Genomic DNA, 14,716 nt, shown 5'->3' with positions numbered 1-14,716 from the left:
CCAAAGGCCTACAGCAATTATGAGCCCCTGAGTCTAGCAACCAAGCATGCTGAGTGTCTGACTCACTTAACAGCAAAACAGCAGTTATGTGCTATTAGACCTTGAAGGCAGCTGTGCTGGGGCTTTCCCCACCCAATGATGTGAATAAAGTGACCATAGGAGCTGCACACAGCTTAGAATTACAACCAGCCAGCCTGGGGGCCATAATCCACAGCAAGAGTAACCCTGCCACAACAGAAGGACACAGGTAGCCTTTACAGGGGAAACTCCTGCAACATTAGGAACTGGTGACAAGATGGAATCAAATTACTGGGCTCCATAATGTATCTCTTATATAAGGACACATTGGGAACTGATCCATCTAATACATAGATATAAGCACAGAGAAGTAGGAAAAGTGAGAAGACAAAGGAATATATTCCAAAAAAGAAACAGGAAAATCCTCAGGAAAAGAACTAAATGAAACAGAGATAAACAACTTACCTGATAAAGAGTACAAACTAATACTCATAAGGATGCTAAATGATCTTGGGAGAAGAATGGGTGAAAAAAGTGAGAACTTCAACAAAGGACTGGAAAATATAAAAGCAACAAATCAGAACTGAAGAATATCATAATTGAAAAAATTCATTAGAAGAAGTCAACAGCAGAGTAGATGACAAAAAAGAATAGATCAGTGAGCTGACTAAAGAGTGGAGGAAATCACCCAAGCTGAAAAGAAAGTAAAAAAATAATTAAAAACAATGAAAAACAGTCTAAGGGACCTCTGGGACAGCATCAAGCACACTAACATCTGTATTATAGGTGTCCCAGAAGGAGAAGAGAGAGACAAAGGGGCAGAAAACCTACATGAAGAAATAATAGCTGAAAAATTCCCTAACCTAAGGAAGGAAACAGATATCCAGGAACAGGAAGTGCAGAAAACATCAAAAAAGATGAATCCAGAAAGGTCCACATCAAGACAAATTACAATTAAAATGTCCAGAATTGAAGATAGAGACTCCTAAAACCTTCAAGAGAAAGTAAAAAAGATACATACAAAGGAATCCCCATAAGTCTATAATCTGACTTCTCAGTAGTAAATTTAGAGGCTAGAAGGGAGCAGTCCAGTATTTTGAAAGTGCTGAAAGGAGAAAACGTACAACCAAGAACACCATACCCCATAAATTTATCTTTCAAAACTGAAGGAGACATAAAGAGTTTCCAGAGAAGCAAAACCTACAGGAGTTTGTCACCACTAAACCACCCTTAGACGAAATGCTAAAGGAATTTATTCAAGTGAAAAACAAAAGATGACAAATAGGAATAAGAAAATTATCAAAGGAAAAAAATCACTAGTAAAGGCAAATACACACTAAAGGTAGTAGTTCAACCACCTGTACAGCTAATATGAAGATCAAAAGACAAAAAGTACTAAAATTATCTATTTCCATGATAAGAGTGTAAGGGATAAATACACAAACAAAAGAGGTTAAATATGACATCAAAAACATAAAATGTTGCAGAGGGTGAGGCGACCCCCCAGGTGCCCTTGCCCACCCCGTGGGGCTAGGGATTGCCGGAGATCTCGGAGAGGACTGGGGCTCGGTGAAGCTGCAGAGGCCGGCTCCGCGCCCCGGAGGGGAAGCTCCAGAGTTCTGCCCAGGCAGCAGGCAAAACTCTCTGTCTGCCATTAGCGGAGGGGTCACGCCCAGCATTCACAACTCCTGGAAAGTCCCGGAGAGAATCCCGGAGGGCGAGGTGACCCCCAGCTGCCATTGCCTGCCCTGTGGGGCTAGGGATTGCCGGAGATCTCGGAGAGGACTGGGGCTGGTGGGAGCTCCAGAGGCCGGCCCTGCAGCCCGGAGGGGAAGCTCCAGAGTTCTGCCCGGGCAGCAGGCAAAACTCTCTGTCTGCTATTAGCGGAGGGGCCTCTCCCAGCATCCACAACACTGGGAGGGTCCCAGAGAGGAGAATATCAGGCAGGGCAGCAGCTGACCAGCTACCACTGAAATCGGGATCTCCGGCTATCCTCCAGACAGGGCAAAGGGCTCCCCGAGTTCCTGGGGAACAGGACTGGGGCTGGGTGGAGTTCCAGCGACCCAGCTCCATAGCCTAGGGGGAAATCCTACAGGCTCACAGCAGCCTCAGGGAAAGCCTCTGCACAGCACTACTAGAGAGCACCCAACTGGCAGCCACAAGGCTGGAAGACCCCGGGAAAAAAATAGCATAGCTAGGTGAGCTAACCACAGACTGTAGAAGATGCCAATAGCTCTGCTGCCACCCATAGTGGACAAGTGAGATTTTGTGGGTGCTGACAGTGATGGAGTGACAGATATAAGTGATCCCACCCCTGGCCGCTGGAAAAGCCCATAACACCGTTGCAGACCCCAAGGAGGGAGCACGTCTAGGTGGGCTGCAACAGTAGGCACCAGCAGCCTGAAGCCCCCCCTGTGATGGCCCCCACAGCGGAAGAGGGAATCCAAAGGACCACTGTGACTACAAGGAGGGGCCCAGGCCTGGTTAGCAACTGTGGATAGAGTTCCTGGTTGGTGCAGTATAAACAGCTGCTCCCCCACCACAGCAGCAGAAACAAGTGGAAGGAGCAACTAAACTCTATCTCTATGCGGAGGCACAAGTCAACAACATCAAGCAATATGAAAAAATACATTAAATCTCCAGAACAGAAGGAAAATAACAAATACACAGAAAACAATCCCAAAGAAAATGAGATATATAACATAAATGATGATGACTTCAAAACAGCCATCATTAAAATACTCAATGAATTAAGAGAGAATTCAGATAGACAACTCAACGAATTCAGGAGCTATGTCACAAAAGAGTTTGATACAATAAAGAAGAACCAAACAGAAATACTGGAAATGAAGAACACAATAGAGGAGATTAAGAAAAATCTAGATGCACTGAACAGTAGGGCCGATAATATGGAGGAAAGAATTAGCAATTTGGAAGATGGGAATATAGAAATGCTGCAGGCAGAGGAGGAGAGAGAAGTAAGACTAAAAAGAAATGAAGAAACTCTCTGAGAATTATCAGACACAATTAGGAGATGCAACGTAAGGATTATAGGTATACCAGAGGGAGAAGAGAAGGAGATGGGGCAGAAAGCCTATTCAAAGAAATAATGGCTGAGAACTTCCCAAATCTGGTGAGAGAGATGGATCTTCAGGTGACAGAAGCCAATAGATCTCCAAACTTTATCAATGCAAGAAGACCAACCCCATGGCATATAGGAGTGAAGCTAGCAAAAGTCAACGACAAGGAGAAAATACTAAGGACAGCCAGGCAAAAGAAACTAACCTACAAAGGAACCCCCATCAGGCTATCAGCAGATTTCTCAGCAGAAACTTTACAGGCTAGAAGAGAGTGGAATGATATATTCAAAAATCTGAAGGACAAAAACCTACAGCCAAGAATTCTCTACCCAGTGGAAATATCCTTCAAATACGATGGAGAAATAAAAACTTTCCAGATAAACAAAAGTTAAGGGAGTTCATTGCCACAAAACCTCCTCTTCAGGAAATCCTCAGGAAAACCCTCATTCCTGAAAAATCAAAAAAAGGAAAGGGGCTACAAAACCAAGAGCAGAGGAGATAAGTAGAAGGACAACAACAAAGAGTAGCAGCTCTACATCAGAACAGATTAAACCATGGGACGAGAAACAAAGGAAATTGAAGAAAACCGGAAAACAAGATATAAAATGGTAGTGGTAGGTCCCCACATCTCAATAATCACTCTAAATGTAAATGGATTGAACTCCCCAATCAAAAGACACAGAGTGGCAGGATGGATCAAAGAACAAGACCCAACAATATGCTGCCTCCAGGAAACACACCTCAGCCCCAAAGACAAACACAGACTCAGAGTGAAGGGATGGAGAACAATACTCCAAGCTAATAATGAACAAAAGAAAGCAGGTGTCGCTATACTAATATCAGACAAGGTAGACTTCAAAGCAAAACAGATGAAGAAAGACAAAGAGGGAAGGTATATAATGATAAAAGGGACTCTCCACCAAGAAGACATAACGCTTATAAATATATATGCACCCAACACAGGAGCACCAAAATTTGTAAAGCAACTCTTAATAGAACTAAATGAAGACATCAACAACAATACAATAATAGTAGGGGACCTCAACACACCATTAACACGAATGGACAGAACATGCAGACAGAAAATCAACAAGGAAATAATAGAATTAAATGAAAAATTAGACCACATGGACTTAATAGATATATATAGAACACTTCATCCAAAAACAGCAGGTTACACATTCTTCTCAAATGCACATGGAACATTCTCAAGGATTGACCATATTTTGGGAAATAAAGCAAACATCAATAAATACAAGAGAGTTGAAATAATATCAAGCATCTTTTCTGATCATAACGCTATGAAACTAGAAATCAACTACAAGAAAAAAGCAGAGAAAGGTGCAAAAATGTGGAGACTAAACAACACGCTTCTCAACAAACAATGGATCATTGAAGAAATCAAAGAAGAAATCAAATATTATCTGGAGACAAATGAAAATGAGAACACGACATACCAAATCATCTGGGATGCAGCAAAGGCAGTCCTAAGAGGGAAATTCATCACAATACAGGCTCACCTCACTAAACAAGAAAAAGCTCACATAAGCAACCTCAAATGACACCTAACAGAACTAGAAAAAGAAGAACAAACAAAGCCCAGAGTCAGTAGAAGGAGGGAAATAATAAAAATAAGAGCAGAAATAAACGATATTGAAACAAAAAAGACAATAGAAAGGATCAATGAAACAAAGAGTTGGTTCTTCGAAAAAATTAACAAAATCGACCAACCTTTAGCCAGACTCACCAAGAAAAGAAGAGAGAAATCGCAAATAAATACAATTAGGAATGAGAGAGGAGAAATCACAACAGATACCAATGAAATACAAGGGATCATAAGAGAATACTATGAAAAACTATATGTCAACAAATTGAACAACCTGGAAGAAATGGACAACTTCCTAGACTCCTACAATCTCCCCAAACTGAATCAGGAAGAAATAGAGAATCTGAATAGGCCAATCACAAGTAAGGAAATAGAAATGGTAATCAAAAACCTCCCCCAAAATAAGAGTCCAGGACCAGACAGCTTCTCTGGAGAATTCTACCAAACATTCAAAGAAGAGTTAATACCTATTCTTCTCAAACTGTTCCAGAAAATTGAGAAAGATGGAGTACTCCCTAACACATTCTATGAAGCCAACATCACTCTGATCCCCAAACCTGACAAGGACAACACAAAGAAGGAAAACTACAGGCCGATATCACTGATGAACATAGATGCAAAAACCCTCAACAAAATTTTGGCAAAGCGATTACAGCAATACATCAAAAAGATTATACACCATGCTCAAGTGGGATTTATACCAGGGACACAGGGATGGTTCAACATCTGCAAGTCAATCAACGTGATACACTACATCAACAAAATGAAAAACAAAAACCACATGATCATCTCAATAGATGCAGAGAAAGCATTCGACAAGATCCAACACCCATTTATGATAAAAACCCTCAATAAAATGGGTATAGAAGGAAAGTACCTCAACATAATAAAGGCCATATATGACAGACCCACAGCCAACATCATACTCAATGGACAAAAAATGAAAGCCATCCCTCTGAGGACAGGAACAAGACAAGGGTACCCACTTTCACCACTCATATTCAACATAGTACTGGAGGTGTTGGCCAGAGCAATTTGGCAGGAAAAAGAAATAAAAGGAATCCAAATAGGTAATGAAGAAGTAAAACTCTCGCTGTTTGCAGACCACATGATCTTATATATAGAAAACCCCAAAGAATCCATAGAAAAACTATTAGAAATAATCAACAACTACAGCAAAGTAGCAGGGTATAAAATCAACATACATAAATCAGTAGCATTTCTATACACTAACAATGGACTAACAGAAAAAGAACTCAAGAATTCAATCCCATTCACAATCTCAACAAAAAGAATAAAATACCTTGGGATAAACTTAACCAAGGAAGTGAAGGATCTATACAATGAAAACTACACGACTTTCTTGAAAGAAATTGACGACGACATAAAGAGATGGAAAGACATTCCATGCACATGGATTGGAAGAATAAACATAGCTAAAATGTCCATACTACCTAAAGCAATCTACAGATTCAATGCTATCCCAATCAGAATCCCAAGAACATTCTTCACAGAAATTGAACAAAGAATCCTACAATTCATATGGGGCAACAAAAGACCGCGAATTGCTAAAGCTATCCTGAGCAAGAAAAACAAAGCCGGCGGAATCACAATCCCCGATTTCAAAACATACTACAAAGCTACAGTGATCAAAACAGCATGGTACTGGTACAAAAACAGGTCCACAGATCAATGGAACAGAATTGAAAGCCCAGAGATAAAACCACACATCTATGAACAGCTAATCTTCGACAAAGGAGCAGAGGGCCTACAATGGAGAAAAGAAAGTTTCTTTAACAAATGGTGCTGGGAAAACTGGACAGCCACATGTAAAAGATTGAAAATTGACCATTCTTTTTCACCACACACCAAAATAAACTCAAAATGGATCAAAGACCTAAAGATTAGGCCTGAAACAATAAGTCTTCTGGAAGAGAATATAGGCAGTACACTCTTTGACATCAGTTACAAAAGAATCTTTTCAGACACTATAACTCCTCAGTTGAGGGAAACAATAGAAAGAATAAACAAATTAGACTTCATCAGACTATAGAGCTTCTTCAAGTCAAGGGAAAACAGGACTGAACCAAGAAAACAGCCCACTAATTGGGAAAAAATATTTACAAGCCACTTATCCGACAAAGGGTTAATCTCCATAATATGCAAAGAACTCACATGGCTCAACAACAAAAAAACAAACAACCCGATCAAAAAATGGGCAGAGGACATGAACAGACATTTCTCAAAACAAGATATGAATATGGCCAATAGACACATGAAAAGATGTTCATCATCGCTAATCATCAGGGAAATGCAAATCAAAACTACACTAAGATATCACCTTACACCCGTTAGATTGGCAAAAACATCCAAAACCAGGAGCGACAAATGTTGGAGAGGTTGTGGAAAAAAAGGAACCCTCATACACTGTTGGTGGGAATGCAAACTGGTACAGCCACTATGGAAAACAGTATGGAGATTTCTCAAAAAGTTAAAAATTGAAATACCCTATGACCCAGCCATCCCATTACTAGGTATCTATCCTAAGAACCTGAAATCATAAATCCCAAGAGTCCCTTGCACCCCTATGTTCATCGCAGCATTATTTCCAATAGCCAAGACGTGGAACCAACCTACAGGTCCAGAAACTGATGATTGGATAAAGAAGATGTGGTATACATACACAATGGAATACTACTCAGCCGTAAAAAAAGACAAAATTGGCCCATTCACAGCAACGTGGATGGACCTCGAGAGTATTATGTTTAGCGAAATAAGCCAGTCAGAGAAAGATGAACTCTATATGACTCCACTCATAGGTGGAATTTAGTATATTGACAAGGAGATCTGATCGGTGGTTACCAGGGAAAAGGGGTGTGGGGGGAGGGCACAAAGGGGTAAGTGGTGTACCCACAACATGACTAACAAAAATGTACAACTGAAATCTCACAAGGTTGTAATCTATCATAACATTAATAAAAAAAAAGTAAAATCTTGGGGGAGGGGCGTAAGAATGAAGAGTTTTTCATAATAGGCCTATCTTAAAAGACCATCAATATAGATTGCTATTTTCATAGGTTTTTATGTGTGAACCTCATCATAATCACAAACCAGAAACTTAAAATAAATACTAAAACATTGAGAAAGAACCCAAATGTAATATGAAAGACATCCATCAAATCACAAGGGAAGAGAGCAAGAGGAGAAGAAAGGAACAGAGAACTACTACAACAGTCAGAAAATAATGTAATAAAATGGCAAGACTTATACACTTAACAATATCTATTTTAAATGGAAATGGGATAAATACTCGAAAAAGGACATAAGGTGACTGAATGGATAAAAAATCAAGACCCATGTATATGAAACATATAAAAGACACACTTCAAACCTAAAAACACTCTCAAACTGAAAGTGAAGAGATGGCAAAAGAAACACCATGAAAATGCTAATGAAAAGAAAACTGAGGTGGCAATATTTATAGCAGACAAAAGAGACTTTAAAACAAAAAATATAACAACAGACAAAGAAGGGCAATACATAATGATAAAGGAAAAAATCCAACAAGAAGATATAATACTTATAAACTTATATGCACACAATATAGCAGCACTTAAATATATAAAGCAATTATTAACAGACATAAAAGGAGAAATAGTAACAATAATAGTGAGGGACTTTAATACTCTACTTCAATTAATGGATAGGTCATCTGAACAGAAGATCTATAAGGAAACATTGGGCATAAGCAACACATTAGATAGATGGACTTAGTAGATATATACACAACATTCCATCCCAAAACCACAGAATGCACATTCTTTTCAAATGCAATGGGCACATTCTCCAGGATGGATCACATATTAACATGAAAGTAATGCCAATAAATTTAATATTTTAATAATACCAAGCATCTTTTTAAAAATTAATTTATTTTCGGATGTACATCATAATATATTTTGAATTCTGTGTAGATTACATCATGTTCACCACCCAATAACTAATTATAGTTCATCCCTTCACATGTGAGCCTAATCACCCCTTTTTCCCTCCTCCCCCTCGCCCTATAGTAACCACCAATCCAACCTCCAATGCTATGTGTTTGTTTGTAGTTGTTTTCATCTTCTACTTATGATCGAGATCATACGGTATTTGACTTTCTCCCTCTGACTTATTTCATTCAGTATAATACCCTCAAGGGCCATCCATGTTGTCACAAATGGTTGCATTTCGTTATTTCTTATGGGTGAGTAGTATTCTATCGTGTATAAATACCACATCTTCTTTATCCATTCGACCCTTGATGGGCACCTAGGTTGCTTCTATGTCTTGGCTATTGTGTATAATGCTGCAATGAACATAGGGGTGCGAGTATCTTTAGGCCTTTGCATGTTCAAGTTCTCTGGATAAATACCCAGCAGTGGGATAGCTGGATCGTATGGTAGATCTATTCTTAATTTTCTGAGGATACTCCATACTGCTTCCCATAGTGGATGCACCAGTTGTATTCAAAGAGACTCTGCTGAGACCAATGTCATGGGCCAGTCCTGTGGTGTAGTGGCTAACTTCACATTCTCCACTTCAGCAGCCTGGGGGTTCGCAGATTTGGATCCTGGGTGTAGACCTAGCACCACTCATCAAGCCATGCTCTGGGGGCATCCCACATAAAGTAAAGGAAGATTGGCAACAGATGTTAGCTCAGGGCCACTCTTCCTTACACACACAAAAAGACCAATGTCAAACAGTATATTGCCTATGTTTTCTTCCAGGGGTTTTATGGTCTCGTGTCTTACATTAAAAAGGCTTTAATCCATTTTGAGATAATTTTCATGTATATTCTAAGATAATAGTGTACATTCATTCTTTTTCATGTGGCTGTCCAACTTTCCTAACACCATTTATTGAAGAGACTGTCTGTTATCCATGGTATGTTCTTGGCTCCTTTGTCAAAGATTAGTTGTTCATAGTTGTTTGGTTTTATTTCTGAGTTTTGAATTCTGTTCGATTGATCTATGTGCTTGTTTCTCCCCCAAAATCGTGCTGTTTTGATGACTATAGCTTGGCAGTATATTTTGAATTCAGTGAGTGTGCTACCTCAAGCTTGGTTCTTTTCCCTCAGGATTGTTTCGGATATTCAAGATTTTTTGCTGTTTCATATGAATTTTAGGATTCTTTGTTCTACTGTGAAAAACGTCTTTGGGCTCTGATTGGGATTGCACTCAATATGTAGATTGCTTTAAGAAATATGGGCATTTTAACCTTGTTGATTGTTCCAATCCAAGAGCAGGGAATATCTTTCCATTTCTATATATCTTCTTTGATTTCTTTCCATAACGTGTTATGGTTTTCAGTGCATAGGTCTTTCATCTCCTTGGGTGAATTTATTCTGAGTTATTTTATTCATTTTTTATGAATGTAAATGGGATTGCATTCTTGATCTCTCTTTCTGCTAGTTTCTTATCAGTGTATAGAAACACAACTGATTTTTACATGTTGATTTTGTACCTTGCAACTTTACTTTATTTGTTAATTATTTCTAATCGTTTTTTGTATATTCCTTATGATTTTCTATATAGAATCATGTTATCTTAAATATGGACTGTTTCATTTCTTTCTTTCCAAGTTTGATCCATTTTATTTGCTTTTCTTGTTTAATGGCTATGGCTAGGACTTCAAATTCTATATTGAATAAGCCTGACAAGGGAGGGCATCCTTGACTTTTTACTGTTCTTAAAAGGATGGCTTTCATTTTTTCACCATTGAGTATATGGGCTGTGGGTTTGTTATATACGGCCTTTATTATGTTAAATTACTTTCCTTGTATAGCCATGCCATTCAGAGTTTTTATCTTAAGTGAATGCTGAATTCTGTCAAATGTTTTCTTTCTGTCTATTGAGATGATCATGTGATTTCTATTCTCATTTTATTAATGCGATGTATGACATCGATTAACTTGTAGATGTTGAACTATCCCTGTGTCCCTGGAATAAATCCTACTTGATTGTGGTGTAAGATCCTTTTAATGTATGGTAGTATTGGCTTTGCTAATATTTTGTTAAGGATTTTTGCATCCATGTTCATCAGTGATATTGGCCTGTAATTTTCCTGTTTTGTGTTATCCTTGTCTGGTTTTGGTATCAGGATAATGTTGGTCTCATAAAATGAGTTTGAAAGTGTTCCATCCTGTTCAATTTTTGCAATATTTTGAGGAGGATGACTATTAAATCTTCTTTGAATATATGGTAGAATTCACCTCATCCTGGAGTTTGATACTTTGGGAAGTCTTTGATTATAGTTTCAATATATTCACTTGTGATTGGCCTATTCATATTCTCTATTTCTTCTTGATTCAGTTTTGGGAGTTTGTATGATTCTAAGTATTTACCTACTTCTTATAGGTTATTCACTATGTTGGTGCATAGCTTTTCATAGTATTCTCTTATATTCCTTTGCATTTCTGTGGTATTTATGGTAATTTCTCCTCTTTTATTTCAGATTTTATTTCAGCCTTCTTTCTCTTTTACTTTGTGAGTGTAGATAAAGGTTTGTCAGTTTTGTTTCCCTTTTCAAAGAATGAGCTTTTAGTTTGATTAATCATTTCTATTGTCATTTTAGTGTATATTTCATTAATTTCTGATCTGATTTTTATTATTTTCTTCCTTCTACTGACTTTGGGCTTCGTTTGTTCTTCTTTTCTAGTTATTTTAGGTAATTAGTAATGTTAGATGGTTTATTTGAGATTTTTCTTGTTTCTTCAGGCAGCCCTGCATTTCTATGTACTTCCCTTTTAGTACTGCTTTTGCTGCATCCCGTAAGTGTTGATATGCTATATATTTTTTTTTGTCTCCAAGTGTTTTATAACTTCTCCTCTGATTTCCTCATTCATCCAATGGTTGTTCAGTATTGTATTTTTAATCTCCACATATTTGTAAATTTTGTAGCTTTCTTCTTGTACTTGATTTCTATTTTCATATCATTGTGATCAGTAAACAATCTTATGATATCAATCTTCTTGAATTTATTGAGGCTTGTTTTTTTTCCCAACATAGAATGTATCTTTGAGAATGTTCCATGTGCGCTTGAGAATAATATGTATCTGCTGCTTTTGGATGGAATAGTCCATATGTGTTTATTACGTCGATGTGGTCTAGTGTTTCATTTAAGGCCAGTGTTTTCTCGCTGACTTTCTATCTAGACAATCTATCCATTGATGTAACTGGGATGCTAATGTCCCCTACTATTATAGTGTTGCTGTGAATTTCTCCCTTTAGTTCTGTTTAGTTGCTTCATATATTTTGCAGCTCCTATGTTAGGTGAACATATATTAATAAATGTTATGTCATTTTTGTGGAATGTCTTTTTTATCATTGTTTAATGCCCTTTTTTGTTTCTTTCTTCTATCTTTTGTCTTGAAGTCTATTTTGTCTGATACAAGTATGGCTACACTTGCTTTCTTTTGGTTGCCATTTCCTGGGGTATCATCTTCTATCCCTTCACTCTGAGCTTGTGTTTGCCTGTATAGCTGAGATACGTTTCCTGGACGTGGCATATTGTTGGCTCTTATATTTTACTCCATCTAATCCTCTCTGTCTTTTGATTGGTAAATTTAATCCATTTACATTTAGAGAGATTATGGATATATGTGGGCTTAGTAGTGTCATTTATCTTTTATTTTCTGGCTTTTCTGTATTTCTATTCATTCATTTTCCTTGTATTTCTGTCTGCCACTTCGCTTTGGTGGTTTTGTGTGATGTGTTTCTCAGGTTCCTCTTTTTTATGTTTTGTGACTCTGTTCTAATTTTTTATTTTATAGTTACCATAAAGTTTGCATAAAAGACGTTATAAATGAGACAGTTTTTTCATGCTTATAGCATTTTTTCTCCATTGACCTTTGTAGGTTCTGTCCTTTTATGTTCTCCTTCTATTTTTATTGTCACAAGTTATCTCTTTTTGTATTGTAGGTTTCTTACAAAGTTAAGATGGTTACAGTTATATTTGATGCCGTCTTTCTCTCCAGACTTGATGTTATAATTGTTTACAAATCTCTTCTGATATAGAGTATAATTTTGATGAAGTCCAATTAATCCTTATTTTTATCGTTACACATGTTTTTGTGTCATATCTAGTAAAACATAACTAAACCCAATGTCATGAAATGTGTCCCCTTGGTTTTATTTTAAAATTTTATTGACTTTAACTCTACATTTTGCTCTTGGAACCATTTAAGTGAATTTATGTGTATGATGTCAAGTAATGGTATAATTTCATTATTTGCATGTAGATATTCAGTTCTCTCACCAATGTTTGTTGAAAAGACAACCCCATTGGATGGTTTTCAGACCCTTGTCAAAAGTTATTTGACCACATAGGTGAAAGTGTTTCTTCTGGTGTCTCTATTTTATTGGTTTATTTGTATTTATGCCAATACTACACTCTTTTTGTTAATGTAGTTTTGTAGTAAGTTTTGAATTGGAAAGAATGAGTTTTCCAATTCTTTTATAAGACTGGCTATTTGGGTACCTTGAGCTTCCATATGTATTTTAGGATGTATTTGTCTATTTCTGCAAAAAACCTGATTGGGATTATGATAGGCAATTCATTGAATCTGAAGTTTGTTTATGGTAGTATTGTCATCTTAATAATATTAAGTTTTCCATTCCATTAACAAAGGATGTTTTTCTATTTATTTATCTCTTCTTCAATTTCTTTCAGCAATGTTTTTTGAGTTTCAGTGCACAAATTTTTTTGCCTTCCTTGTTAAGTTTATTCCTAAGTATTTTGTTGTTTTTGATGACATTGTAAATGTAATTGTTTTCTTAAATTCTTCTTAAGATCTTACATTATTAGTGTATAGAAACAGAACTGATTTCATACCTTGCAACTTTGCTGAATTTATTGTTTCAACAGACTTTTTTGTGGACTTTTTAGAATTTTCTCCATATAAGATTCTGTTGTTTTTGAACCAAGATAGTTTTACTTCTTCCCACCAATTTGCATGTCTTTTTGTTTGTTTTTCTTGCCTAATTGTTCTATTTAATCCATCAGTACTATGTTGACTAGAAGTGACAAAAGTGGGCATCCTTACTTGTTCTTGATCTTAGAGGAAAAGCTTTCAGTCTTTCACAATTGAGTATAATGTTAGTTGTGAGGTAAATTTGTAACTGTGACATCAATTTTACATCACTTTAGTATCTTTTTCAAGTAATGCAAGAATATGATTTCAGCAGCCACAGAGTAAAACTATGTTCCCGTAACCCCCCCTTCCAGATCCCCAAGGCAAATAATTCATATTGCTTTACCACCTTTATCCTCTATTTCCATATATTTTCTGCCAATATACTTATCTTCTAATAATTAATAAACATCATATATCGTCTTTTGACTCATCACCTCAACCACTGTGGATGGAGACTTTCCTTCTCCACATACCACCACCTCCAGTTCTTTTTCCCTTTTCTCATCCTTTCAACATAGTTACATCTCACTTTGTACCTGGGGTGGCAAAGTTGAGAGCATTGTCCCATGTTCTAGTATATATTTCTAAAATATAAAAGTATAAATTATTTTAAAAACTTATAGTATTTTGGTTAATACTCCATATATAGTTCGTTTCATTATTATTGCTATTTTCTCTGTCAAGGTGCTTTTAGGGCCATAAATGTATTGACAATGTTGATAATTTTTAGAAAATGTTTCCACAAAGATATTTATAATTTTCAAGAAAATATATTTTAATAAAATATTTCTTATTTACTTTTCTATATTATGTACATGCTGTTGAATATGACAGATCATATATATATATATCAATTCCAAAAAATGTTTTCCATTGATAATATTAACTCCATTATTATTTTGTTACATGCATTTCTAGGAATGACGAAAAGCATAGATTGTTTCCCTATATTAATTCTCTACTTCTCTTAAACTTTCAAAATGGCAATATTTTGATGCTGCTGTTGTTTTTTTCTTTTACTTCTGGTAGATTTTTTTCACTTTGCCTTTGAAAGGT

Source organism: Equus caballus, chromosome 19, assembly GCF_041296265.1.
Source record: "Equus caballus isolate H_3958 breed thoroughbred chromosome 19, TB-T2T, whole genome shotgun sequence".
In the NCBI taxonomy this organism is placed as follows: domain Eukaryota; kingdom Metazoa; phylum Chordata; class Mammalia; order Perissodactyla; family Equidae; genus Equus; species Equus caballus.
The sequence above is the reverse complement of the archived record's forward strand: the minus strand, read 5'-3'. Positions refer to the sequence as shown.